The 27,169-nt window shown below is 39.0% G+C and overlaps 1 long non-coding RNA gene across 1 annotated transcript; it reads left to right on the top strand.

Moving 5' to 3' along the window:
* LOC124716971 lies at positions 1-26,850 on the top strand. The gene is made up of 2 exons (XR_007005688.1): positions 1-187; positions 25,140-26,850. It is a non-coding gene; the product is annotated as an uncharacterized LOC124716971 (long non-coding RNA).
* The last annotated feature ends 319 nt before the right edge of the window (positions 26,851-27,169 follow it).

The raw sequence follows: 27,169 nt of genomic DNA, 5'->3' as shown, positions 1-27,169 counted from the left end.
CACAGCATGCGCAGAGTTGATACGTAATACGTATCTCGTAGGTTATGATGAGGAACTGTGACGACGAATTTGAAGTTTTGTTTCGAAATTCTCTTGCTATGGTTAGAATGGTTTAATAACTTTGAGTATACATCTAGAAAATGTGTAATGTACTGATAACTCGCTTCATGGATACTCCAAAGGAAAGGTAATTAAGCTGATAATTTCTCGGTACATAAATACTTTGATCTAAGCAGGTCTGAGAAGCGATATACCGTAGTTTTAAGGACAGTAGTGTGTAAAAATCTTTTACTTTAAGTAGCTATATGTGATGTATTGAATAAGGAAGTGTTTGTATACTAATCGTTTGGGAACTTCAATCGATATGCTTATAAACTGTGTATGCCAAACCGCTTTTGGAAATATATTTTCGACTATATCTAGGTGTACATTCATGTGCGCCTGCACTCTACAAATAAATCAAAATCAGATTGCGATAAATTACAGTACCAGTTAACTGCGACTGAGAACGGAAACTTGGTTTGTAGTTCTTCAGTTCCATTCGCACCTACATATTAGACAACAGTCGTCTGGAAAGTTGGAAAACAGGTTGAGTTGAAGTAAAACGCATTCTTTGTGGCCAAAGTTATTGTTGACGAGTCAATGCATGTATTTTAAAAGGTACACAGAAAATTACAACTACGTAAATTCTTAATCCGAGGGTAGTAGAAAATCTTTATATTTAAAATACGAAAATCTTGAATTCATGAGCAACGAAATCCAAAATGGCGAAAATATTAGGGTTCGTAGAGTCTCGTAAAATTGGGCAAATGGTTTTTGCCTTGAAACTGGTATCTTTACTGCTTTTTGTTCTTCGCTGTATGATGATAGTTGTTGTATGCAGTAAATCTCTTTGGACATTTAACACGCTTTGAGGTTATATTAATCGTCAGAGGTCAAAACTTGCTCCAAAGAGTTTTAGTATAAACGTTAAAATTCCATTTGTGAAGTATGTTTTCCAGTTACATGCTAAAACAGTGCCTCAATAACATGAGTAGGTTAACTTCTTTAGAATGTTCAAATGGATGTAACTTTTTAAGCTCTGACTTCTCGTTAACTGATCACTCATGTTGCGCAAACACTCGGCCCAACAGATGATTACCTGAGTGTTCCTAAACTGTGCAGTGGTACGAACGCTGGTTAAACGGTTTTAATTGTCGAAGATAGCGTATTCCAGCTAGAATCCTGTTAAAGATACTTTTGTGTCTCAATATTAACCGGTCATGTATACTGTACCAAGGAAGAAAGTATAAGATGATCCTGTTGATTCGTGTAAATGGTCTCCAAATCTGATATTAAACTACTTTTGGTTCAAACTAAACGATTGCACTGACAGACAGTTTGGTTTAGGAACACATTAATAAATTTTAATGTGTGCCAAGATTTGTAAGCCAGGTGAGGGCACTTGTGTTGTGGGTATGGTATTGTTTGAAGTGAAATTTCGTTGTATATTTGTGCAATAAAGAATTTTTACAGTAATTTCTGTTGTACTGATTTTGTAGCAGTGTTACTTTCATACTTCTGTTATATGCTGACTTCGGTAAAACATTTTTTTTAAGCTGGTAATAGGACAGTATTTGTAAATTAAACACTCACTTGCACTAGTGATTTGCAGCTTTTATTTGGCATATCTTACAAGTGATCCAATAAAAATTAAGTTGGTTGCTTGGCTGTTTTTAAATATTTTAGTTTTTATGTGTGATTACTATATAATTGAGAAGTTTAAAACAGTTAACTATGTTGCAGCCTTATTAAGTGGTGACAACACGTGCACAACAGGTTTCAATTTGGAGAAATTAACATTAATTTGGATATGGGTTAAATTACAATATTGCAGTTGGCTTGATTGTTTACAGAAAATTCTTGCCTACGACAAAGTTTATTACTGAAAAATACCCTAAATTAGAAAATAACCAGTCAATATGACCTCCAAAGTTTTTAGAAAATCAATGTTTTAGACTCAAAAATAACAACCAGGGAGTGATTTAAGTTTTTTTGTCTTTTTCTCCAGTTAGCTATCATAAGCTACCAGTCTTACATGGAGCAATGACACTGACAAATGTTTCCTTAATTGTTTCAAAATTTTTGAAATTTGAAAAACCTTAATTTTATAAAGTTTGGGGCTAATTATCTCTGGTGGGGCTGAACATAAATTAACTTTTGCAAATTTTGTACACTTAAGACATCAAAGAACTGCCAAAAATTCAACTTTGATATTTGACTGTGAACAAGGATATGAATTTTTGAAAATAAGATAATGCACATTAGACTGCAGTTGATTTTATGACTGTTGCCTAATTCATATGTGATATTGGCTAGGTGTAATCAATTATCATTGAAGTTAAGGTACTGAACTATATGCTGAAACTCAAAAAATTACTTATATTATCCTGAATGATGTAAAATAAATATTTTCAGTTAAAATACTTCTGAGATGTGTTGCTTCCTAGTCCTAGTGTTAATTGTTAAGAACACTTATGTCTTCAGACAACTTCTGTGATACAGAATAAGATCTCCTAGGTGCTGTGGTAAGTTCAAGCACTGAAAGCCTCCTTAGTAAGTTTTTCATTGGTACCCAAACTGTCAATAGTACATGTCTTGAACAACATTCTAGGGCCAGCAGCGTGGTAAATATGCATAAAAACATGATTGTTTTACAAACTTGTTCTTTCAACCTATGCAAGCCACCATTGCCTATCACATATACTTGCCACTGTGGCATTGAATGTTAAATTGTACTGACACAATGATCCTCATAAATTTTTGTTTCTGATATTACCTAGCACCGAACCAAGTTTTCTGCAATGCCAAGGAAATTGTGGAATTCCTTGTTTTATTGCTGTACAGTTTTCAAATCTGGTTTGAAGTATTGTTTTGATTAGGACTAACAACTTCCTCTTCTGCCTTGATAAGAAAATAGGTTATGCCTTTAATTTATTCTTGCAAAAGGCATACATATATCTTCTGTTGTAAGAATTTGGTCTTTGGTCATTTTTTGTAGGCTGGCTTTAATCACTTTGCATTTTGTTGTACCTCTTCTTTCGTCGCATGAATTTTTACTTATGGCAAGAGGCAAAAAAGCACCATTCAGCCTCCAACCTGAAATCTACTTTGTAGTTGCAAAGATTTGGAAAATTCTTTCTGTTGTTATGTTGACCACCACTTCCATCTGAAAAAGTATGAGCTTCTCAACCTTAGGCAACTTTTTCATGTAAACTGTTACACTTTAGAAACACATGGACAACCACAGTGTTGTACTCAAATTAGTCACGTAGAATGCAAATTGAAGAACTGCAAACTTGATCTTTCTCATTTTTGAAGTACAGGACAAATGGATGCACTTTTGCCCGGTCATTAACCCTGTGGTACCCTTGTATTTATTTCATCTTGAACCATAAACGCAACATTTTTTGCAAAACTAGCTAGGCCTATGCATTCAATTAAAACCTTGTGCTTTGTCCTTCAAAAACTTACTTCAGATTTTAGAAACATAGTGGTCACTTTTGAGATTTTCTAAGTTATCAATTAAAGATTCAGAGCACTCTTCTTGAGATATAACCACTGTTATCATTCCAGCTCTGTCTGTTGTGACCCACTGTTTGAAGGCAACATTGTCAGGCATTTCCTCCTCAGATTTGTTAAACAGCTCAAGTGTTTTCTTTACCAGGGCCTTTATCACACAAACTCATTGTGCAGTCATAATTGTTGGTGTCACAGACCACTAAATCTAGTAACTCTTAGTAGTTCATGCCATTGAGTTTGCACCTGCGATCATCATTTTGACATTTAATGACGAAACAAACACACACAGAGCGTGTTTCTGAGGAGTTGGCCAAAATACACCGCTTAGGGCGAAGGTCACAAAATTTTGGCCTTCCAATTTTACATTCAGGATGAGCATTTTTTGAAAGCTACATAAACTTCATTTAAATTTGACAGTGCTGTCCACTAGTTGTTTCTGCTTTGTTACTTTAATTCCATTTACAACAACCCTTTTGCTATCTTTGCTACCTGGGCACATTCTACTGTTTTGTCTTCATCAGAAAACTGAACCCATGAACTGTTTTTTTCACTTGACCATGGGTCGGGGAGCAAACTTAAAATTTATAAGTTTGTTTTTTAGGTTTCATCGAACTCTTACTTTTTAATTACTCGATTAAGCTCAGATATTCTGTGTCAGATGGTTCTGGAGATAAGATTTCTTCCTTGTCAGAATACTGTTGGCATCTGCATTATTAAAGCATGATTCACAGCCTTTTGTAATTCTGTCTGAAATTCATTGTTCCTTGCTTTCGATAGCTGCTTTTCTTTTTCTGCTAATTAGTTTCCTTATTTTCTAAGCAGGAGATACTTCTGAGTTGGAACAGGCAAAATCGAGTTTGCTAATAACATCCCAATTAGTAATACAAACGTCATTAACAGTATTAGTGATTCTTTTTTTGGATTCACGGTATTTCTGAGCAACAGTTTCAGCACAGGGAACTTCCAAGAATCACAGTAAGTTTCATTTGGGAAGCCAATTTACTTGCACTTAACAAGGACAAATGTTCAAGATTTATTTCCCTCAATCCTTTAGTAACTGGCTTTTTATGAACTTTGAATGGATCAGAGTATTTTTTCCAAAAATGTGATTGTACTTCAGAAAGTTTTTTCTCATGATACTAATGAACTGATGATACAGAACAACTTATTCATAATTTAAACAAAGTTTGTCTATCTTCGTCAGTCATTAAATTTTTAAGTTTTTTGAAACTGAACCATAAACTGTTTTGTGGCACTCTTCACATACTGTTTGTCCAATAGAGCACTGTTCATCCATTTTATCACATTCCAATTACTCTTTAACATTCATTTATTATTAAATTTTAAAATGATTTTTGTCGATTAAAGATTCACCCACAACAAAAGCACATAAATTATTCTACACTCTCAGTGAAAAGTATATACATCCACCCTAACAGAGTTTTATGTACAGACTAGGCACTGGCTACTGGGCTCCTGTGCAGAGTTATTACTCTGAGCTTCTGTACACACCTGTCTTGAGGACCAAATTTGTGCACAAAACTGCAGCCTTCTCAACAGTAATTTCACATGTTTATTTTACTTTCATTGTTTTGAACTGGTAATTATGTGCTGCTTAATTGAGAATAAACTGACACGTAAATAGGCAACTTTTTACTATACTGTCACGTAGAAGAAGGGGTAATTAGATGAATGACGAACACTAACTTCACTTAATGGAGGTTTATTCAGCACTTGCACATATAGGAGCGCGGAGTGAACTGCCTCCGGCCACTTAAGAGAACAGTGTCTTGGTGTTACGTTGTCCTAGTCTGGGAATGAGTCATCGGTCCTGCATACTCCGACTCCCGATGACTGATGCTCGCCTTGGCGGTGATCTTCTTAGAACTTCTTTTGCCGCTGCACTATTCGTCACCTTTCCATTTGTTTCCTGCTGCTGGAGTTTCAAATTTACCCTGGGTGGCAGGATTCTTGTAGGGCTTCATTCGAAGGATGTGGACCGTATCTCTGATCTTTCGTTGTCTTGTGTTGAGGTCGAAATCTTAAACTTCATAAGTAACTATAGACAACTGTCTAACAACCTTATAAGGTCCAAAATAGCACCTGAGGAGTTTCTCAGAGGCAAACTTTCCGAACATGAGTGAATATCCAGACGAGGTCACCAGGCTGGTAGACAGCACGGTGGTGGCTTGCGTCATACCCTCGGCGATCGTTTTCTTGAGCCTGCAGTGCGTGGAGTAGTGCAAACTGCCGAGCTTCCTCAGCTCTGGTTAACACCTGACCGATGTAGTCATCGTCCGCGTCATCAGGATGTAACGGAAACAGTGTCCATCGTCGTAGTCACCTCGTGCCCATGCACCAGGAAAAATGGCATAAATGCTGTGGTGTCTTGTTTGACGGTGTTGCAGGCAAATGTCACAAAGGTAGCACCTCATCCCAGTTGCTCTGCCCAACAATGACAAACATTGATAGAACGTCAGCCAAGGTCTTATTAAGGTGTTCAGTAAGCCTGTTAGTTTGCGAATGGTAGGCAGTCGTCATGTGACGAGTAATGTTGCACCGACAGTTTATCTTTGTCACAAGATTCGATTGAAAAACTTTCCGTTGATCCGTAATTAACAACCTTGGGGCACTGTGTTTTAATACAATGTCTTCCACGATGAATTTGGCTACCTCAGATGCTTCAGCTGTTTTCACAGCTTTTTGTAATGGCATAGCGTGTCATAATCAGTGCAGACAATAATCCATCTATTGCCACTAGCAGAAATTGGAAATCGTCCGAGGAGTTCAATCCCAACACACTGAAAGGCATTTCGGCTGGTGGAATTGGTGTGTCGGCCAGGTGGTTTCTGAGGAACTGCCTTTCTCCTCTGCCACTCTTGACAGTGCGGCACAGTGACGGACACTCCTAAATAAACATGGCCAGAAAAATCTCTTTTGGATTCTGTCGTAGGTCTTAATAAATCCTAAATGTCCGGCCTCAGGTGTGTGATGGAATTTCTGTAGAATACATAAGTGCATGTAGGAATAACTGCTAGCCACCTCTTTTTCTGGCAAAGTAATCCATTAACTACCTTAAATTGTCCTTTCACATCATCTGACCGTTCTAAGGCAAGCATAATTTGAGATATCTTGGAGTCCTTCTGCTTAGCAGACATCCTCGAGTGTCTGCTTAGCAGAGACATCCTGGAGTGCAGCGAGACAATCTTCTTGAGAGACAGTCAGCATCTTGGTGTTTTCTTCCACTTTTGTACTCTATGGTAATATCATACTCTTGAAGATGTAGTGCCCACCTGACGAGTCGTCCTGTTGGATCCTTAAGATCTGTCAGCCAACAACATGAATGATGATCTGTAACAACTGTGAATGGCCTTCCATAGAATACTGTCAAAATTTGCACATGGCCTAGATCACAGCAATACATTCTTTCTGTAGTAGAGTAGTTACTCTCGGCTTTTGTAAGTGTCATAGAAGCATAGGCTATAACCTTCTCTTTTTTATCCAAAATTTGCACCAGAACAGCACTGGTTCCATACCCACTGGCATCTGTGTAGTTCCATATGTGCTCTCTCATCAAAGTACAGGATAAGTCGTCAGAGCTTTTCACAGCACATTGAAAAAATCTTGTTGAGCACCGCTGCAGATAAATTTAGCATCAGCTTTTAACAACTCTTGGAGTGGCCTGGCTTTGCTGCAAAAGTCTTCGCTGAAAATACGGTAATAAGAACATAATCCGAGGTAGCTTCTCACATCTCTAATACTTTTAGGAATAAGAAATTCCGTTATAGCTCTCACCTTTTCTGGGTCTGGCCGCACGCCTTTGTTTGACACAAGGTGTCAAAGTATTTTGATTTCTTTGTCTCCAAAGAGACACTTTCTTGACTTAAGTTTCAGTCCGCCTTGTTGGAGACGCTTAAGAGCTGCTCTTAGTATTTTTGTGTGTTCATCAAATGTCTCTGAGAACACTATAGTGTCATCTAAATAACAAAGACACACATTCCACTTCTGGTGCATTAGAAGATTATCCATCATCTGTTCAAAAGTTGCTGGTGCATTACACAAACCAAACAGCATTACCTTAAACTCATACAGGCCCTCGGTGTGTGATGATTGCAGTTTTCTCACGATCAGCCTCATCTACTTCGAGCCCCCTTCATACAATCTAGTGTATCATCAGTTCGTGGAAGGGAGTAAATGTCCTTTTTAGTTATCTTATTAAGCTTCCTGTAATCGACACAAAAGCACCAACTGCTATCCTTCTTCCTGACGAGGACCACTGTTGATGACCATGGGCTCTGCGAAGGCTGAATGATGTCATTCTTAATCATTTTCTCTACCTTGTCAAGAATTATTCAATGTTCTGTTGCTGACACATGGTATGCTCCCTGGCTTATTGGTTGATGATTTCCAGTACTAATCCGGTGCTTCACCGTCGATTTGTGTAATTTGCTCTTCACTTGTGAATTGAAGCATTCAGAGAAATCTTGAAGAATGGCAAGTAGTTTCTTCTATTGTTCCTTAGTGAGATCTGGTGATAGCCGAGCTAGAAGATCTTGCTTCGTAGTGGTAGCACTAAGTTTGCTCACAGACTCTGCATGGGAGATTTCTATGATGTTCAGCTGTTCTTCGATTAACGGCTCAGCGTTTGCTACGCGCGTGCGTCTTGTAAGGATCTGCGGTTCTTGGTGGCAATTCACCGGATCAGTTCGTAAATGAGACGACAGAGGCTGGGATGACAGTTATTCTTCAGTGGTATGCTTCTCTACAAGATCCATGGGTTGATGCATGGCATGACAAATGAGTTACCTTTCTAGCAGTGACTGCAAGAATGGTCACTTCATCCAGCACACAGTCTCCACACACTTGGATGCGCATCTTCCTGTCCACGGTATCTCATCTAGCAAAATCTTTGAGCGACCACAATCTATAATTGCCTGAGAAACTTTTAAAAAGTCCCATCTGAGAATGATGTCATGACTACTCACTTGTAAGACAATGAATTCTGAGGGCTGTGTATAGCCACTTATACCAACACGAATGACACACCTTCCTGTAGGTTTTGCATATTTCCCATTAGCCACCTTCAGCAGAGATGCTTTGTTGTCGAGGAATACAGATTTCCTGCAACTGGTGACGGTACTTCTCCAAAATGACTGAATATGATGCTCCAGTCCACAAGAGCTTGGGCTGGTCAGCCATCCATGAGGATATCGACGTAGTTACCTATCATTTTTGTAGTGATTGGTGGCAGAGGATTTTTCTCTTCGGCGACCTAACCTCCAAGGAAGGCCGCACCCTCTAGTTTTCCAGGTTACGGCAGCTAGGTGATCGGCTGGAGCTTCTAAACGGCGATGGAGACCTTGATCAGTGTGTTGGGGAGCGTCCTCACTAGCGGCTAGCTTGCGGCGATGGTGACCTACGTTGTCCTGTACCCACATCTTCTTGTTCATCTTTGTCGTCCAGGAGCTGTTGTCAGCTAAGATCTGTCTGCTGTATTCTGGTGCAGGTGTCATCAAATATCCGCCGCCTTCCTTGACAGTAGCACACCACATTTCCCGATCGTCTGTAGTGGAAACATACTGGTTGGTTATCGTGGGTCCTCCAGACGTCAGTCTCCCTTGGTGCCCAAACAGGTTCCTTATGCAGCATTGTGGGAACGTAATTTCACCTAGATCTCGACTTTTTCACCATTTTAAAGGCAAATGAATGACAAGAGATTGGGTTCAATGTCTGTTCCACTTCCTCCCTTATGACCTCTTGAAGCACCTTGGTTTTTTGCTCGCCGTGTAATCCAAGTGCCTTCTGAACTTCCTCTCTCACTATCTGACAAAGAACACTTGTGAAATCACTTGCTTCCTCCATCACAGACATCAATATAATGTTTGGAAGCCGTTCAAACTTCTTGTGTGTAATTCTTTTTTCATGCATTGTCTCGATATACTGGCACCATTTTATGAAGTTGTCTGCTGTCGAAACCTCCTTCAGGAGTAGAGCTTGATACATGTCCTCAGCAACAGCATTCATGAGATGTGAAACCTCACCTTCCTCCTTCATTCTGGGATCCACTATTTTACACAGCTCCAAGAATGTAGGATGCTGTTGTTTCTCTTGGATGCTGTGCCCTGCACTTTATCTTCAGCCTTGCACTTCTGTCGTGTGTCGCCTGAAGTACTTGCGCAGTTCTGCTTCAAATACTTCCCAGCTTGTGAACTTCTCCTCGTTCTCATACCATTGCTTGACAGTACCCTCCAAGTAGAAAAATACGTTAGCCAAACACACAGTGTCATCCCATTTGTTAAATTCGGCTATATGCTCATATACCTTCAGCCACTTGTTTGAATCTTGGCCGTCGTCACCAGAGAACCCAGAAAGAGGTCTCATGTGGTGGTACACAGTTGCTGTCATCGTAACGTCTTCTTCTTCTGCCTGTGGTAGATTGCGATCTGTAGAATATGGCTCGAACTCTGGTTTCTCATCACGTAAACAGCGGCTCTGTTGTGGCCTGGTGGGAACCACTTTGTCATCGATAATGTGCGCTATCGTAAGTTCCAATACCCAGGGCCTCCACCAGAATAATGTGACATAGAAGAAGGTGTAAGTAGATGAATGATGAACACTAACCTCACTTAACGAAGGTTTATTCAGCACTTGCACATACAAGAGTGCAGAGCGAACTGCTTCCAGCCAGAATACATACAGTATATATACAGCTACAGAACAGTACAGTGATTCTTGACAGTTGTGGAAACTGCTAGAATGTACTCAAACTGAATATAGAAATTAAAATTGTACAGTCCAGGTGAGTTTCGAACTCGCAACGCTCCTTGCAACAGTGTAGTATCATAACCCCACTACACCACGGTGCTACTCAGCTTCTTCTGCGACAATGTAGTTAAGCAAAAGTTTCTATTGTTTAATATTTTATTATTAAAATAAATAAAACTAGCTAGATACAGAGTGGTAATGTTAACTACATATATATATTACAGCTAAATTTTATTACAGTGAAACAATAAGCCATTTAAATAGGCAACAACCGTAAGATCAATTGTAGTGCAATGTGAATTACTTCCTCACTTTTAGAGTGTCATATCTTTGTTCGGTCAGATATCAATGTTTAAATTGTTACGGTAGTTTGCTATCATATAGGTGTACAAAGTGTGCAAAAATCAAATTTTTATATTCAGTGCCAACAGAGATAACTAGCCCGATACTTACAAAAAATTAATATTTTTCAAATTTCAAAAATTAATAAGAAATTGAGGAAATATGTCAGTGTTCTTACTCTACAATATAAGGCTAGTTGTTTATGATATCTAACTAGAGAGGAAAAAAAAGGCTCTCGTAAATCAGGAGGACATTTTGACTGGTTATTTTTGACTTTACGATAATAACCAATATTGTAGAGGAGAATTTTCTAAAAACAGTCATGTCAGTTGCAATGTTGTAACTTAATCCAGTGCAGAGATATTCAAATAAACGTTAATGTCTCAAAACTGAAAAACTGCCGTGCACTTACAAATAAAATGTGGCCACCATTCAATAAGGGTGCAAGGCAAAATTTTTTTAAAAACTGTTTCGAACTTCACAGTTATAGGGTAATCACATAAAAAAGAAAACAATGTTTTTAAACAACCTTCATTGGATCACTTCTTAACCCTCTTGTGATATTAGATCGGCTTTACCACATGCAAACAATATTTTCCTCTGGATTGTAAGTGTCCTGGCACCATGCTTTGAGAGATCCTGTGCCCTCAGTCATTTCAAAACATAGTGACAATACAGTTGCAGTGGCATAATTTTGGCCCTGCAGTTGTTGCATACACACAGTACCAAAGTAAAAATAGATTCTGTGTGTTTTAGCCATGTTGCCAAAATCAAGAAGTGTATAACTCCCAAGTTTTGGTAAAACTCAGTAGTATCTGTACATCAATAAATGTTCCGGACACTGTTCTTATCATAAATGATTTCAATGTGTTACTACGTATTGTGGCCAGTAGATGGTGATTAATGTCAGCAGGTAACAAAATTGTCAGGAAATAAGACAAATTGCACCTGCTTACATATAAGTTAAACTGCTTCTACAATCTCCCAGATTTCTGTAATATGGAAATTTGGCATTATGGAAGTGTCAGATTCCACCCATCTGCTTTGACCCATGACGTCAGTATGGTGGAAATGGCTATCTCCAGCATACATAATATGACGACAATGACATCACTACATACACACACTAACAAATGCCAACAAAAATAAAAATGACACAGTAATGTCTCACTTCAGAAACAAAATGAAACTAATGGGATGACCACGGAAAAGTGGGAGTTTAGGGTGGGGACAAACTAAAACCACGACATTAAAAAAACATTGCACCATCCAAAAACAAATAATATAAAAAAAATAATTACAACATTCCGCTACACCAACAAAACCACAGGAAGTGGACATTTCCCTTGTCCTATACAGCTCAAGTGAAACTGTTGTTACATAAAATTCAGTAACTACATCCCCGAAAAGTGGAATTGCACACTTCCCTTCAACTAATAGCTCAACTGCAGCTATCAGTGCCAAAAAATGGCACTTGTAACTTTGAAAAGTGGGAACTAAAACCCCAAGAACTCAAAAACCCAAATACCCCATATCACTACATCAATTAAAACGCAACCAACCTACCAGAAATGTAAAACAGACAAAACATCACAATTACTATGGAATAAAGGCAGAATAGAAATTACCACCAACAGCTGATGGCAGTATCACCTGGGTTGCCCAGCACGAGTGCAGTAACACCCCCCTCCCCCCCCCCCTCCCCCCCACTAAAACACCCACTCTTGACCTTCTGTCATACCCATACCTAACTAAAAAGCAATTAAAAAAAGTTAAGACTTCTTTTCGCACATAAAATACCAGACTAATTGCACCTAACCAAAAAGAAGAAACCCTTAGTAACTCACTGAAAACACTTCCACAGCCAACAATGCCTCGGCACCTTCCTGAACTCGAAACCATGTTTGGATGATAACCAAAACTGAAATGAACAGCACGTCCACTTCCGCCTCCAGAGGGCACCATCAAATGCAACAACACAATGTGTACAAACAAAACCAATTCAGAAACACTGCAACTAAGTGACATCACACACCACAACACCATTATGTCATGGATCAAAGCAAATGGGTGGCATGGCTCAGAATTTGTAGAGGTTAGTTAGTGCTCTTTGTTTCAATTCATGCTGTAAATGTGCATTCATAGTTGATTTACTGGAAGTTTGTCTTGCATTTATGCAGAAAAGCATGCCTAACGGTACTTAGCTTAGTTCCAAATAATACAAACAGATCACTGCCTAAATGAAGCAGTTGTTAATAAGTACTTTGAGAGGACTAGAGAAAAATTGTTTGTTGCACCATGAGGTACAAATATCTTAATAGCCGAAACAGTTTGGTGTAGCAGTCGTGTTACCTACATCTATGGGATGATCATATGTACATTGACAATCATTACTCAATAATGATACAGACAGATACATCCTCTAGTTGACATCCCATTGAAAAACATGAAGTAAAACAAAATTATGATGCACCTGTGAGTGATGGCTGCTAGGCATTATCCTAGTTACCTTCATAAGACACTGTGGGAAATTACCCGTTTTCTCTGCCTTGACTCCTATCGGAGTATTAGGTGTTCATAATTTGTCAGAAATTCCACTTCTGGTGCTTGCCATGCCATTTGATTCACATTTATGTCCTAGCATGTGTGGTGTTATATGAAACATACATCCCATTAGAATGAGGTGGGTGACAAGATCTTAATACATTATGTTCTGGATTGCAGGTATTGAAACCTTTAACCCAGTTCATTAGGTTTTCTGGTACTTTTTCTATGAGTGCACTACCCCATAAATTTGGACCATGAAGCTACAACTTTGGTTTTTGACTTTGTTTCATAGCAGTGCTCAGTGTTAGCTGCAGCTGGTTTGCAGTTAATTAGTCACATTTCCCAAGGATCAATTTGCACAATAGATCGTATTAACGTGTAAAGAGTCATTTTACATTCACATTATGCTATAGCCAGAAGAAACACAATTAATGGAACATAGTACTTCACAGAGCAACAAATAAGATACACGTTGTGCATAACACTGAATATATTGACTGGACAATGGTAATACAGTGTACAGAATGGGCTGAGCACTCACGAGCGTGTAAAAAAAAATAATAATAATACTGTTTCCTTGGTGGCTCACCAGAGTGTGCAAGGCAGCTGACCAAGGTGGCCTCTATAAGCAGGCCTGTCAACTGTATGGACGTGCAATTGCAGAGGCAATTAATTTGTATCTATCCTTATATTCTGAACATTTCTAAGCTTTTTTTATGTGAGTTAGTAATTCCTGCCCTTCACCTTTTGCACATTACAATAATGGAAATTCTTTAAGGGGTAGTAGTAATTCTCAAGGAGAACCTTCCTCAGTTTGTTTTCAAATTTTACTTGGCAGTCTGTCAGACACTTTATACCACTGAGTAAATGATCAAAAATTTTTGTTGAGTAATGAATGCTATTTTTCCTTTTGGCCTTGTAATTATGATCATCATTGTTCCTTTTGAACTGCAGTGGATTATTTATAACAAACTTCACGAGGGTATAAATATACTGTGAAGTAGTAGTCAGGATGCCCAACTCCTTCAACAGATGTCTGTAAGGTGATTGTGGGTGAGCACCACATATCTTTTTACAGCACATTTTTGCGAAATGAAGACTTTCTTAAAGATGGATTACCCAGGAATATTATTGTCTTCTGCAAAAAGAACTAATTATGCTTGGTATGTACTAGATGGAAAATTGTTTATGCCTATGGGGAACAATAGCGGACCTAAGATTGAGCCTTGGGAACCCCATATGTGATTTCTTCCCAGTCAGAATTATGTCCCTAGACTGTATTGTATGAATTACTGAATAAAACTTTCTGCATTCTTTTGGCTAGATATGACAGTCTCCACTGATCGGCTATATCATCAATCCCATAGAACTTTAATGTACCTAGGAAACTACTGTGATTCACATCAGATGCCTTAAATGGGTCTCAGAAAATTTCGACCGGCACTGTTTTATTATTTAATCCCTGGGGTGAATGAACATGTAAACCGAATTCTCAGTAGAGCAAAATTTCTGAAACCAAAGCAGTGGACACTTCAATTACATGTTACTGTGGCACTTGCAAGAATTGTTGAATGAGGTGTGGATAAAAGAAATTGCTCATATTGTGAAGGTAGTATTTATCATGATGTATTAGTGCACAGTTACGTTTTTCTAGATTAAACCATGTTGTGCTGTCAAGTTTCATTTGAGTCAAGCAACTTGTAACATTGGATAAGCAGTTTGGTACATGTGTGTTCTTGCACTGTGCTAGAAAGTAAAATTGTGTAGTTTCTGTTCATATTCATTTAAAAAAAAGACTTGCTGATATAATTTGGATAATAGAAAGAAATGCAGATGTGTAAGAATTTGGTTCTAGGCGCGCAGTCCGGAACCACGCGACTGCTACGGTCGCAGGTTCGAATCCTGCCTCGGGCATGGATGTGTGTGATGTCCTTAGGTTAGTTAGGTTTAAGTAGTTCTAAGTTCTAGGGGACTGATGACCACAGATGTTAAGTCCCATAGTGCTCAGAGCCATTTTTGTAAGAATTCAGATTCAAATAGGTACACATGAAGACAAACATCACTAATCGAGCATATTTGAAGTATACAGATTTGCAGTCATTCTCATATGTGGCAGTGACAGTGTGACAATCTGTGGTGGAGTAAAATAATATGTCTTCAACAATTAATCTGTGTAACCACTAATCACACCTGACAAACCTCAGAAATCACTCTTATCAGGAATACACTTTTTTGTATTCATATGACCAGTTTTGAGACATTAAATTTCATTATCTAATATTGTCAGTGTGTTTCATTATCCAGTATTGTCAGTATTCATTGTAATATATTGAGTTTTGCTGATGGCTGAAATGTACCAGAAAAGCATGTTTAATTGCACTGTATCATATTCTATGTTTTATGCACTGTAGACGTAATGATTCATTTAATATTTGGTAGTGGGATTGGATGCCACAAAACTGGTCATCCAAATTAGTCCTAACAGTGACTTTGGAAGAATTCAGTAAGTTTTTGTAAACTACTTCAGATTTCAACACTCAAAAGCATCATAAAGATGACCAAATGCTTGCATCCTTTTCTACATTGCTATTTCTGTAACCCACCACAAACTGGTTCTGTAGCAGCTTCATTGTTGCCATCCTTCCTCCTCTCTCTCTCTCTCTCTCTCTCTCTCTCTCTCTCTCTCTCTCTCTCTCTCAACTATGTTTGTTGAGTATTTTAGCCGTGGTTTCTGTAGATCAAATATGCTATTAACATAACGAGCTGTTCAATAGTTTATCAAAAACTTCTGTTAATGTGATGACAACTATACTGAGTAACCAGTGTACTGCGATCCCTTTGCCGACCAGAAAATATATGTAGCACTATTTGAAAAGCTGCATGCCACTGTATTAGTAGTGATGAGACTAGATAGTTCATAAGTCCTGAGCAGTTGAGCTCCCAAGGAACCCTCCACATTTGTACCAGTAGTTTGATTTTTTTGTGTTGATTTAGTATCTCAAAACACTAACTGTTCCAGTTACAACACTTTGCAAAGGCCTTTATTTGAGAGACTGAGGTACACCTGTCTCACAATCTGTCCTGTATGAAGCCATCCATTTGATGATACTGCAGCACACATAATTCATCCTCTTGCCTTTGCAAGTGAGACTGATTTCCGTGATTTATTTTGATAATTAGACCCTGAGGATGTGACTGAATGTGTGTTGACAAAATTGCCAGCTAGGAATGTCATATTTGTCTCCTAGTATCACAAGATGCTGTTCCTAGGCTTCGCGTGATTTCAGATAGTTAATTCTACTTGAGTTCTCCAGCCGTGCCATGAAGCCTGACTTTTGGTTGAGATTTCTATCAAGCCCATCTCCTCTTGACATTTTGATGAAAAGCCTATAGTAAATGTAAACACCACTCATAGATTAGGCTGTAGGCCTGTTCTGACTAGCTGCCGTCTACATTGCAATATGAGCAGCAGTTTATGATTGTGGGATATGATCAGTGTGTATCCGATCCCTCCAGCTGTTATTACCAATAAATAATTGTGATGGTGCTGCTGCTTCTTTATTCAAGCCGCTCCTCACCTTAGAAAGATCCAAGGTTGTACTCGGAATCTAACCCAGCTGCATCCACACCAAAAGCAGCAGAACTAACCAGTTGGCTATGGGGGTAAATAGGATGCACAGCTTCATCAACCAAATCTGCGTCTACATGATTGCACTGCAGCTCACACTTAACTGCCTGGCAGAGGGTTTATCTTACCACTTTGACTAATTCTCCATTGTTTCACACTCAAATACTATTTGGGAAAAAGAACACTAAAATCTTTCTGCACTGGCTCTGATTTCTATTATTTTCACTGTGATCACGTCTCCCTTTGTGGGTGGGAGTTCAGAAAATCTTTTCACATTCAGAGGAGAAAATTGGTGGTAGAAATGTTGTGAAAAAGTCTCACAGCAATCAGAAACATTTTGTTTTAACAACTGCCACCCCAACTTGCAATACTTCAGTAGATGATGGCCAATCGTAATGTAGGCAGTCTAATCGTGTGTTGCCCCTTTTAAGTGTTCTGCCAGTAATAGTGTCTCTTTTAAACTTTTTCACATTTTCTTTGTGACCATTCCAATTTAAGTTGTCCATAATTGTAATTCATAGGTATTTAGTTGAACTGACTGCCTATAATAGGTTCCTTTTAGTGCTCATAATGATGACCTCACACTTTTTATTGTTTAGAGTCAGTTGCCACTTTTGGCACCAGGCAGATAGCTTATCTAAATGATTTTACAATTGATTTTGATCTGCTGATGATTCCACTGGACAGTGAATGACAGCATCATCTGCAAACAATCTAAGAAGGCTGCTCAGATTGTCCCCACATCATATGTATAGATTAGGAACAACAGAGGACCTATAGAACTTTGTTTTTAGATGATTTTTGTCAATAACTACCAACTGTGACCTTTGACAGGAAATCACATATCCAGTGACACAATAGTGACAACACAACATGGGCATACAATTTGATTAGAAGCCGCTTTTGAGGAAAGCCGTCTGGAAATTCAGAAATATTTTGAATAGATTTGAGTTTCCCTTTCAGTAAGTCATTACTTTGTGTGATTAAAGAGCCAGTTCCATTTTGCAAGAATATTTTCTAAATCCATGCCGATTGTGAAAGTCCTTATAATGTTCAAATACAGTATATGTTCCAATCTTGCTGTAAATTGTCCTCAGTTATGAGTTTGTTGTTCAACAAATCACAATTCTGTTAATTGTTTGAAAGGTATACTATCAGGAAAGACTAATTCAGAGTGAACAATATGTCGTCATAAGAGGAATTTGGGAGGGGGGGGGGGGGGGGCAGGGGTATAATACAGTACTGTGTCAAATTATTTATCCCTAATTGGCTTCCTCATTGTGTTCTCAACTTGAAAACTACAAAAATGAAGTTTATTAAAATGTTACACCACATATTACACTCAAGCTTGATTTTCTTCAGTCAGTTAAGTCTGTTTAATCACAAACATTTCACTTGTTCCTGCTCTCAAACACTCATACTGCTCCTTTTTCTTATGTTGTCTTGTGGTACACTACACTGGTTCTGCAGAGAAATACTGAAGACTTTCCCTTACAAATCATTTTCATTGGCCTCAGCCTAATCCAACTGTTCATACTTTCATCTCTTCTCCTGATTTGTCATTCCAGATATCCCAACTAGATTTCCTAGCAGTCTCTCAGGTCTTGCACTCTCACCTGAATAACCCACTGTGATTCACTATCAAGAATTTATCGATGCTCAGTGTTTGCCGACTACCCTCTTCCTTTTCTGTCTATTCCAGACACTCTGTAGTGTAGATTAGGAAGATGGGGGGACCTTAGTCATTTCTAGCAGAAATTCTGTTACATAAAGGAAGAGAGATCAGAGTGACAAGTTGAAAATAGTAAATTAGTAAGTACTGTGCTTGCTTCACTTCAAATATAAGTAAATGTACAGCCGACTTCAACCAAGAGCACTTATTTTGAACATCATAATGTTTTATTATGGAATGTCCATTTGGAGGTGGTGTGCCTTTGCCTTTGTCTGAGGTTTGCACTGACAGATCCAACCAGTTATGGGATGACCTATAGTTTAATGTGGGGTACAAACCATTGTATAATTTGATATTTTTCAACTACACACATCATGGCAAGATGTGATTAGTGATGGAAAAAGGACCAATACTTAATGTGGTGGTGAGCCCCCCAAGGTCTTATAATTTACCTACTGAGCTACACACATAACAGACTGAGAGGTAAAGCTGGAGCAAAAGTGAGAAACTGAATGAATAATGCAGTTATGGAATAGGGGAAAAAACGGAGGAGGAGAGGAACACTAATAGCTAAGTTCTGACAGCCACCATATAGCAAAAGGGTAAGGAAGAGTTGTATGCAAACAGAGAACAAGTCCAAGAGGGGATAGTGAAGAGGGAGTTTCCATCACTGTAGTTAGCGGAAACTAGTTCTGGTTAGGAGGCTGTAAATATCATGTGTAATGCATGTTTGTAATGTGCTCAGTATTTCCTATGGTATCTGCATGACATATGTTGTTCCTGCAGTTAGACTGACAGTGTGTGTCTGTAATTTCTCAACTTCATGCAGTCCTTAGCAGTAAATCATTGGCTTATTTGAACTACAAGCTTTTGTGTTCCATACTCTGTGATTTTTCTCCCAGTTTTACCCACAGATTGAACTGTAACCTAATATTTAGTGTGCACAAAACAACTTGGCCTGTTCCTGCATAATGGATGGAGAGGAGACAGTTGTAGTAGTGGGGGTTTAGTTGTGAAAGACCACCCCACAGTATGGGAGGTGCAGTTAAGGCGGGTGATATGTACACACAAATGCATGATTTGTAAGCTGTTAGCAAGTCTGCAAACAATCATATTAACAGGTTATGCCAGTACAACCAATAATTCAACAAATGACATTCAAAGTTTCTCATTAGAGTATCTAAAAAGAAATGGTTCTGTAAACAAAGGTTAAACCACAGCAAATTAAGCACAATCACATGTTGCCAGAAAGAAATTATCTCATAAAACAAAAAATTTTAAAAAATGTATTATGGGGAGCAAAGTGTTTTAGTAAAACACTGAAAAGGTAAAATAAAGAACTTGTCATATTAAAGTTGTGTGGCCATTCCCTGTTGTTCTGTTCATCAATATTATCTGAATATGAAATTGTCTTCTTCCATGTCTTTTCTGTAATAGTGAAGCCTTTCCTCCTGTGTGTTCTCTTTATTATTATTATTATTGTTGTTGTTGTTGTTGTTGTTGTTGTTGTTGTTGTTGTTGTATGATTGGAGTAGCTAGTAGTTCCAGCAATCCTCTCAAGCACAACTTTTAATGAGATTTTTGCTTCCTTGTTTGCCTCTTCTGACATAAATCTAATAACGTTACGTATAATCAAATATGCATGAGTATGAAAACTTGCCCTAGAGTGAAAGTGCTTGGAGACAGTGGCACCTATGCAACATAGGAAAGAGAAAGCAACAAGAATGCTCAAAGTGTGCAAGTTGGCAGGTGACTGCCAAATGTGGTGCCTGCCCATTCAGAACAAAGGGGTGAACTCACTCAGGATGACTAAGCATTTTTGCACGTGACATGTTTCATAATGTTTCCAGAATAAGGTTACACGTAGCCAATGTGATCTGCAAATGTTGCCATCAGCACGATCTGGAATTTAGATCTTCTACTAGTCAGTCGCACACAAACTACTTTCTTGTTCGATTAAGACTTGGAGAAACTGGAAATTGGTGCATCTGTGTTCCCCCTCTGCCTCCCCCTTCCTCCACTCTACAGAGGTTGGTGCAATTTAATGGCGAGGTGCAATAGTCAGCTGTAAACATTGTTTCCTCTTAAATGCACCACCACAAATAGCTGTTGCCATGTTGCTGACTTCAGTGTGGATGTGGCTTAATGTGACATTGGGTGATAACAGGATATTTTTATAGCCTGCTTCCTTTATGGCCATTACCGTTAGCTTATCCCACTTCTGGGTGTTTATGTATTGCAGAAATACAGTTTTTCTATTCCTCAAATTATTTAATTGGATAGAGAAAAAAAATCTGCTCACCAAGCGGCGGCAGAAACACACACACACACACACACACACACACACACACACACACACACACACACGGCTGTTGTGATTGGCAAGCTTTTGGAGCCAGTGGCAGAAGGGTTGAAGGGTGAAGGAAAAGGACTGGAGAGGTCTAGAAAATAGATTTTGGGAAAGTCATCCAGAACTGCAGGTAAGGGGAGACTTACCGTATGGTATGAGAAGGAGAGACTGATTGTTCAGGACTGCTTCGGACGAGATTTGAGAACCTGAGAGCTTAAAGGTGGAGGACAGGATAATAAGCATACAACATTGTGCACGAGTTAATAAGAGTGAGAAGCTAAGTACATTGTACGTAACAAAGATGGGAGGGGGTGGTGAAAAATAGATGGGAAAGACAACGAAAAATGTAGATAACTGAAACAGAGTGAAGCAAAGAGTAGTTACAATGAAGAAAAGCTGAGACAGAAGAAATTAACGTGAATTAAGGCTAGGTGAGTGGCAAGAACCAAGGACATGTAGTGGTAGTTCCCACCTGCGGAGTTCTGAGGAAATGGTGTCTGGGGGAAGAATACCGATGGTGTGTGTGGTGAAACAGCTACACATTTCCGTCCACATCAAACCTACCAATAAACGACAGTACTTCCATTTTGACAGTTGCCATCCTTTCTATGTCAAACGTTCCCTACCATACAGCCTTGGCATACGAGGCAAATTTATTTGTTCGGATGCAGACTCTTTACAGCAATACACCACCATTCTCATCTCAGCTTTCTCTGCACGTAATTACCCCACCAGCCTAGTTAAAAATCTGATTTCTTGAGCCATCCCTTCCAGTCCTGATGCTGCTGATCTGCCCACAAAATGCTTCAGAGCACACCATTGGTGACTCGATATTATCCTGGTCTGGAATGTGTTAATCAGCTACTTCGACAGGGCCACGACTGCCTAAAATCAAGCCCTGAAATGAGATCCATTCTGTCAAAAAGTTTGCTGTCCACACCTAGAATAGCTTTGTCACCCTCTTAATCTCCACAATATTCTTGTCAGACCCTATGCTCGTCCTGCACCAATCTCCCTACCCTATGGCTCCTATCCCTCTGACAGTCCCCGCTGCAAGACTTGGCCTACACACCTTCCTACCACCACCTATAATAGTCCTGTAACTGGCAAAACATATACCATCAAATGGAGAGCCACCTGCAAAATGACACGTCATATACCAGCTATTATGCAAACACTATTCAGGCTTCTACATCAGCATGACTGCCACCAAATTATCAATTAGGATACTGGGCCTAAGTGGAGGGTATATATTGGGAACTTGCAATATCCTGTTGCAGAGCATGCTCTACAACATGACATTCATGATCTCGGCACCTGTTTCACCCCCACGCGCCATCTGCATTCTTCCCCCAGATACTGGTTTCTCAGAACTCTGCAGGTGGGAACTACCACTACAAAATGTCCTTGGTTCTCACCACCCACCTGGCCTTAATTTACATTAATTTCTTCCATATCAGCTTCCCTTCACCGTAACTACTCTTTGCTTCACTTCGTTTCAGTTTTGTTGTCTTTGCCGTCTATTTTTAATCATCCCCTCCCACATCTGTTACGTACAATGCACTTAGCCTCTCACTCTTATTAACTCGCGGATGATGTTTTAGTGGTAATCTCTGTCTTGTGTATTATCCTGTCTTCCACCTTTAAGCTCTCAGATTTTCAAATCTCATCAGATGCAGTCCCCAACAATCTGTCTTTCCTTCTAATACCGTGCAGTAAATCTCCTCTGACCTGCGGTTCTGGGTGACTTTCCCAAAATCTACCCCTTTAGTAGACCTGTACAGTCCTTTTCATTCACCTTTCTTCCTTCCCCCTCCAGCCCTTCTGCCTGAAACAGGAACCACTGACTCTGAAAGCTTACCAGTGACAACTGTCTTTTATGTGTGTGTTCTGCGCCACTCGGTGAGTAGATTTTTATCTTTTTGATTAAATAAATTTATAAATACAGTAGAGCGTCAATTATCCGAAGTAATTGGGGGACATGGGTGTTCGGAAAACTGGTTTGTTCGGATAATCGAACTGTACATGTTTATTTGCCAAAAAAAAGTACTGTACAGCATAGTCTTCTTCCCTTAATATGTCCCTTAGTTTGACTTTGCAAGAATCAGCCGACAGTTTTTCTCCCTGTATTGTAAGTTCACGAATGCCGTGTCTTGACTTGAAGTGTTTTAACCAGCCCGTGCTCGCTTTAAAGTTCGAAGGCCCTCCAAGTTTTTTGTTGAACTGCATTGCCTTCTCACACAGAATGGGACCTGAGATAGGTTCTCCTTCTGATCTCTTTTGTGTAAACCACTTGTAAACAGCATCATCTAGATCTGTGTTAGTGGCGAGCTTCATAGTTTTACGGCTTGTTGATCCATCAGTAGAATCAAGCATAGCTATAAAATTTGCTATGCTCGTCTTTTGTAATCTATCCGTAATTAGCGACTTCCCCACCTTTTACTCATTGGATAAAGTGGTTACAGATTCACCTTCTTCTAACCTTTTAATAATCTCATACTTGTCCCTCATAGAAAGGACAACACGTTTATGTTTAAGCATTTTGTATCGTCAAGTTCACTTCTTCACGCAGCAGCACACAAGGGGTCGTAACAGAGAACAGAAGGTGACTGTTTGCACTGTGAGAAGCTCTTCTTGGGGGTGCGCAATCCTTCAAACTGCGTGGAGCGGCACGCCTCAACTCTAAAGCTGGTGCAGCTGTTGCTGTGAACAGCTTTGATACTGCCGCTACTTCTACTGCCAGTGCCAAGCCGACAGAAGTGTGCTGATTGTTGAAACACAGCGACTAGCGGCTTGGCCAGTCAGCAGTGCCTTGTGAAGGCCCCATTAGAAGCAATGTTCCGCCAGTGGTGGCCCAGTGCAGCGACTACTGTGGGAAACTTGGTTTGGGAGTGAGGGGGATGATGGACGGTAGGGTGGGAGAATAACAGGTGTGAGCGAGTACACAGTTCGGTTAAGCAGTCGTTCGGTTGACCGACGTTCGGATAATCGACGCTCTACTGTAATTGATATTTTTTCTATTCCCTATATTTTTGTTTATTATTTTCTAACCAGCATTTGGTATGGCATTTATTGTTATGTAATTATCTAAGAAAGGATCTCTCTGGACATTCTGGATCAAAACTGATATTTTAACCCAACCACCCCCCCCCCCCAAAAAAAAACACCACCGCCACCACCACTGCCTATTTTTGAACTTGTTTTTTTGCAGTTCATCTATATTACTGTATAAAGACATGTCATTTCATATTTTAGCAAAGATACAAATTTTTGCATGATACTCTAATAAACATTTGGACAGACATATTTTTTAAGTGACTACAGTTTTCTGACAAAATTAACTGCGCAGGGGAGAGACGTTGTGCTATGAAAATATGCGGTTTAGTTTTTTCCCAGTCAGTTTCAACTATGATGTAAACCATTAGACAAATTGTTTCTGCCGTTCATATTCTTTCTCTTTCAAACAAATATTGTTTACAGAACAGTGTGGTTTCCTTCCTAGCTGCCAGTTTTGGAGAAAAAAGGATAGTTATATTTATGCCTTATTGGCTTATGATTAGAATACTACCAAAGAATAGAGTTGTCTGAAACTTCAATTCTTCCCATTCGCAAATTAAAACTAAGGGAAATAATATAATTGAGGCTATCCTCACAGGTCCAGCAGTTGGAGAGCTCTCTCTCTCTCTCTCTCTCTCTCTCTCTCTCTCTCTCTCTCTCTCTCTCTCTCATACGGCATACACCAGTGTTACCAAGTGATGTACTCAATAATTTGAAGCAGCGTAATTACCAATCACAATTTGTAGAGTGGGGAGAAGAGATTACAAGAGAGGAGAAAAGGAAATGGACATTTGGGGGGGGGGGGGGGGGGTAGTGGAGTTTAGGACATATATTAGATTCCCCTACATATTTAGAAAATGTGAAGCATTGACAGGTTCACTAGTCGTAAATAGTAACAAAGCAAGATATATCATGTGTAATGTTGATGCATTTTGCAAGTTCATTATTTATTTCTGTGTCAGTATGGAACACATTATTTACATCTGGGGTTTTATGGAACCAGTCATTTGAAAAGTAACATAGTCAGAATTAGGCTAGCCATTTTCTAATGTGTAATTGTGAGAAAAAGTTTTCCCATATAGTCACTCTTGTGGACACTTTCTTGACATGCACATTTTATCTAAAATTTTGGGAAATTTCATGAAATTAAAATTTTAAATGTTAGACTAATAAAAAGGCATCATTATGTAGGTAACATTCTGTTTTCTCCCATTTAGGACTACAGGCTGGAAGAGAACACACTGTGCTCTGGCTTGTAAATGAAGACTACGGCTAATTTGAAGCTGCAGATGGAAGACTACGGAAACATATGCTTTATTTCTCGCAGCTGCTCTGCATTAATAGAAACACTGGTTAATCGAGTTTTAGTTATGGACAATTTCAGTGTCGAGATTGTCCATGGTGCAGACCGTGATAAAATAAGTGACTGTGGGAATGAGGGCTTTGCAGTGGCACACGATATTGTCTTAGTCTTACGTGGAGAATGTTCTCAAATCCTTACTCACCCTTCTTGATATATTTTGTGCAAACAGACTTCAAATGTTTCTCAAAAACATTTATTGAATCAGGCCATCAGTAGCTGCAGTAATATTAAAGTTTGAAATCCTTCAGTGATACACAACTGTCTCTGTTTGGGAGTAATAGTTACAGAGGTCTGGAAACCAAAATTATGCATCATGATTTAGTAAATACATGACAAATTAATTGCTACATGTAAAACTAGAGAGCAACTCTTGGAAAAATGAAGTAACTGAAAATGGGCCTTTTAATGTGGAATGATGCATTGGATTTAAATTTACATCAGGTGTTCTGAGATCGGAAACAGAATAACTAGAATACTGGGCATAGCTTGTTTTTATACAAGAAAATTCAGCATTAGTGAAGTATGACAGTGGCCAGACAGCAATTTCTGAAGTATCCGAGGAGTTTTCTGTAAAGTGTGAGAGAATGGAGGGCCATCACCAAGAAATTGTTGCAGAGTTACACCTGACACAAAACAATAGTGAGAATCTAATGCATGACGTCACTTCAGTGGAAATAGGGATGACTTGAGGAAAATTTGAAGTAGAATACACAAGTAGTTAAATGATTACATACTGTCTTGACCCCACAACTTAAAGAGAACTGCAGGTTTTTAACTGTCTAATTCAGATCTAGTGGGTAGGAAGCAGATTATGGTGGTAAATTAATGTTAAGCAACTATAAAGTTACATGGCTAGGAGATACTCAAGATTAAATTCAGCTGCCTGATCAGAAAGGGGTGGTCTTTTTAAACTTCACACACAGTCAACTCTCGTTTTTGCAAAGTGAGAGAGTTGTCATAATTATATCTGTTGTGGGTGACTATAATGGGAGTATTTTTATAGTGTACCTTCATATACGTGTTCTATGATGTTCGAAGAAGGGAAAGGATGAAATCCAAAGTGGGCACATAACCTACCCCTTGTGTGTGTGGGCCCTACACACTTAATGTCCCCATCCAGTGTATGGGCAACCATCAATATGCCCTCACTCTGAAATAAGAGATGTTTGGAATTTAATCTAGACTGTTGACAAAAATTCTACTGATCATTAGCTTCATGTCTCCACCTCTCCTTCCCCTTCCAGCCTAAAACTAGAAGTGAATATTTCTTCCACTGCCACGATTCAAACCACTGCCTCAGCATCCAGTGCAGTCACACAAGTGTCTGTTGGTGACCTTTGCAACAGAGATGGGCTTTGGATAATGTTAACATTTGTGATATGGTTTTAAAAAAAGCTAGACCTTATGAGGTTGTAAATGCAGCTTCAGTACAGAAGATAAAATTTGTGCCATAAATTTGCAAGTAAGTGTTTTCTGGTTAGAGAAAAAGTTTGAGATTTAAGTTTGTAATTTGGTAATTTTGCAGTTTTGCTCCAAAAATAATAAACAAAAGAAAATGAATGTAATCTTTGCAGTATGCTTAGAAGGCAAAATCTTTGCTATGATAATACAAACTCATCACATCTTTGTTCTTTCAGTTCTGCACCAGGGAAGAAATAGCTTCAGATTAGTATGACAAAACTATGCCTGGCGTTTTGAACTTGGATCCTAGTCATTTGCAGGCAGTGTGCTACCAGTTGCCTAAGTTTTCACCTGACATATGAGGGGGCGGGGGTCAAAAAGTTTCTAGCCTCAAAAATATTGAAAGAAATTTTATAATACCAATTTATTTTTCAATGTAATGCCTGTGTACACTAATACACTTATGGGCACGCTCAGATAACT

Source organism: Schistocerca piceifrons, chromosome 9 (assembly GCF_021461385.2).
Source record: "Schistocerca piceifrons isolate TAMUIC-IGC-003096 chromosome 9, iqSchPice1.1, whole genome shotgun sequence".
Lineage (NCBI taxonomy): Eukaryota > Metazoa > Arthropoda > Insecta > Orthoptera > Acrididae > Schistocerca > Schistocerca piceifrons.
Note: the sequence above shows the minus strand (reverse complement) of the source record. Positions and strands in the feature narration are given on the sequence as shown.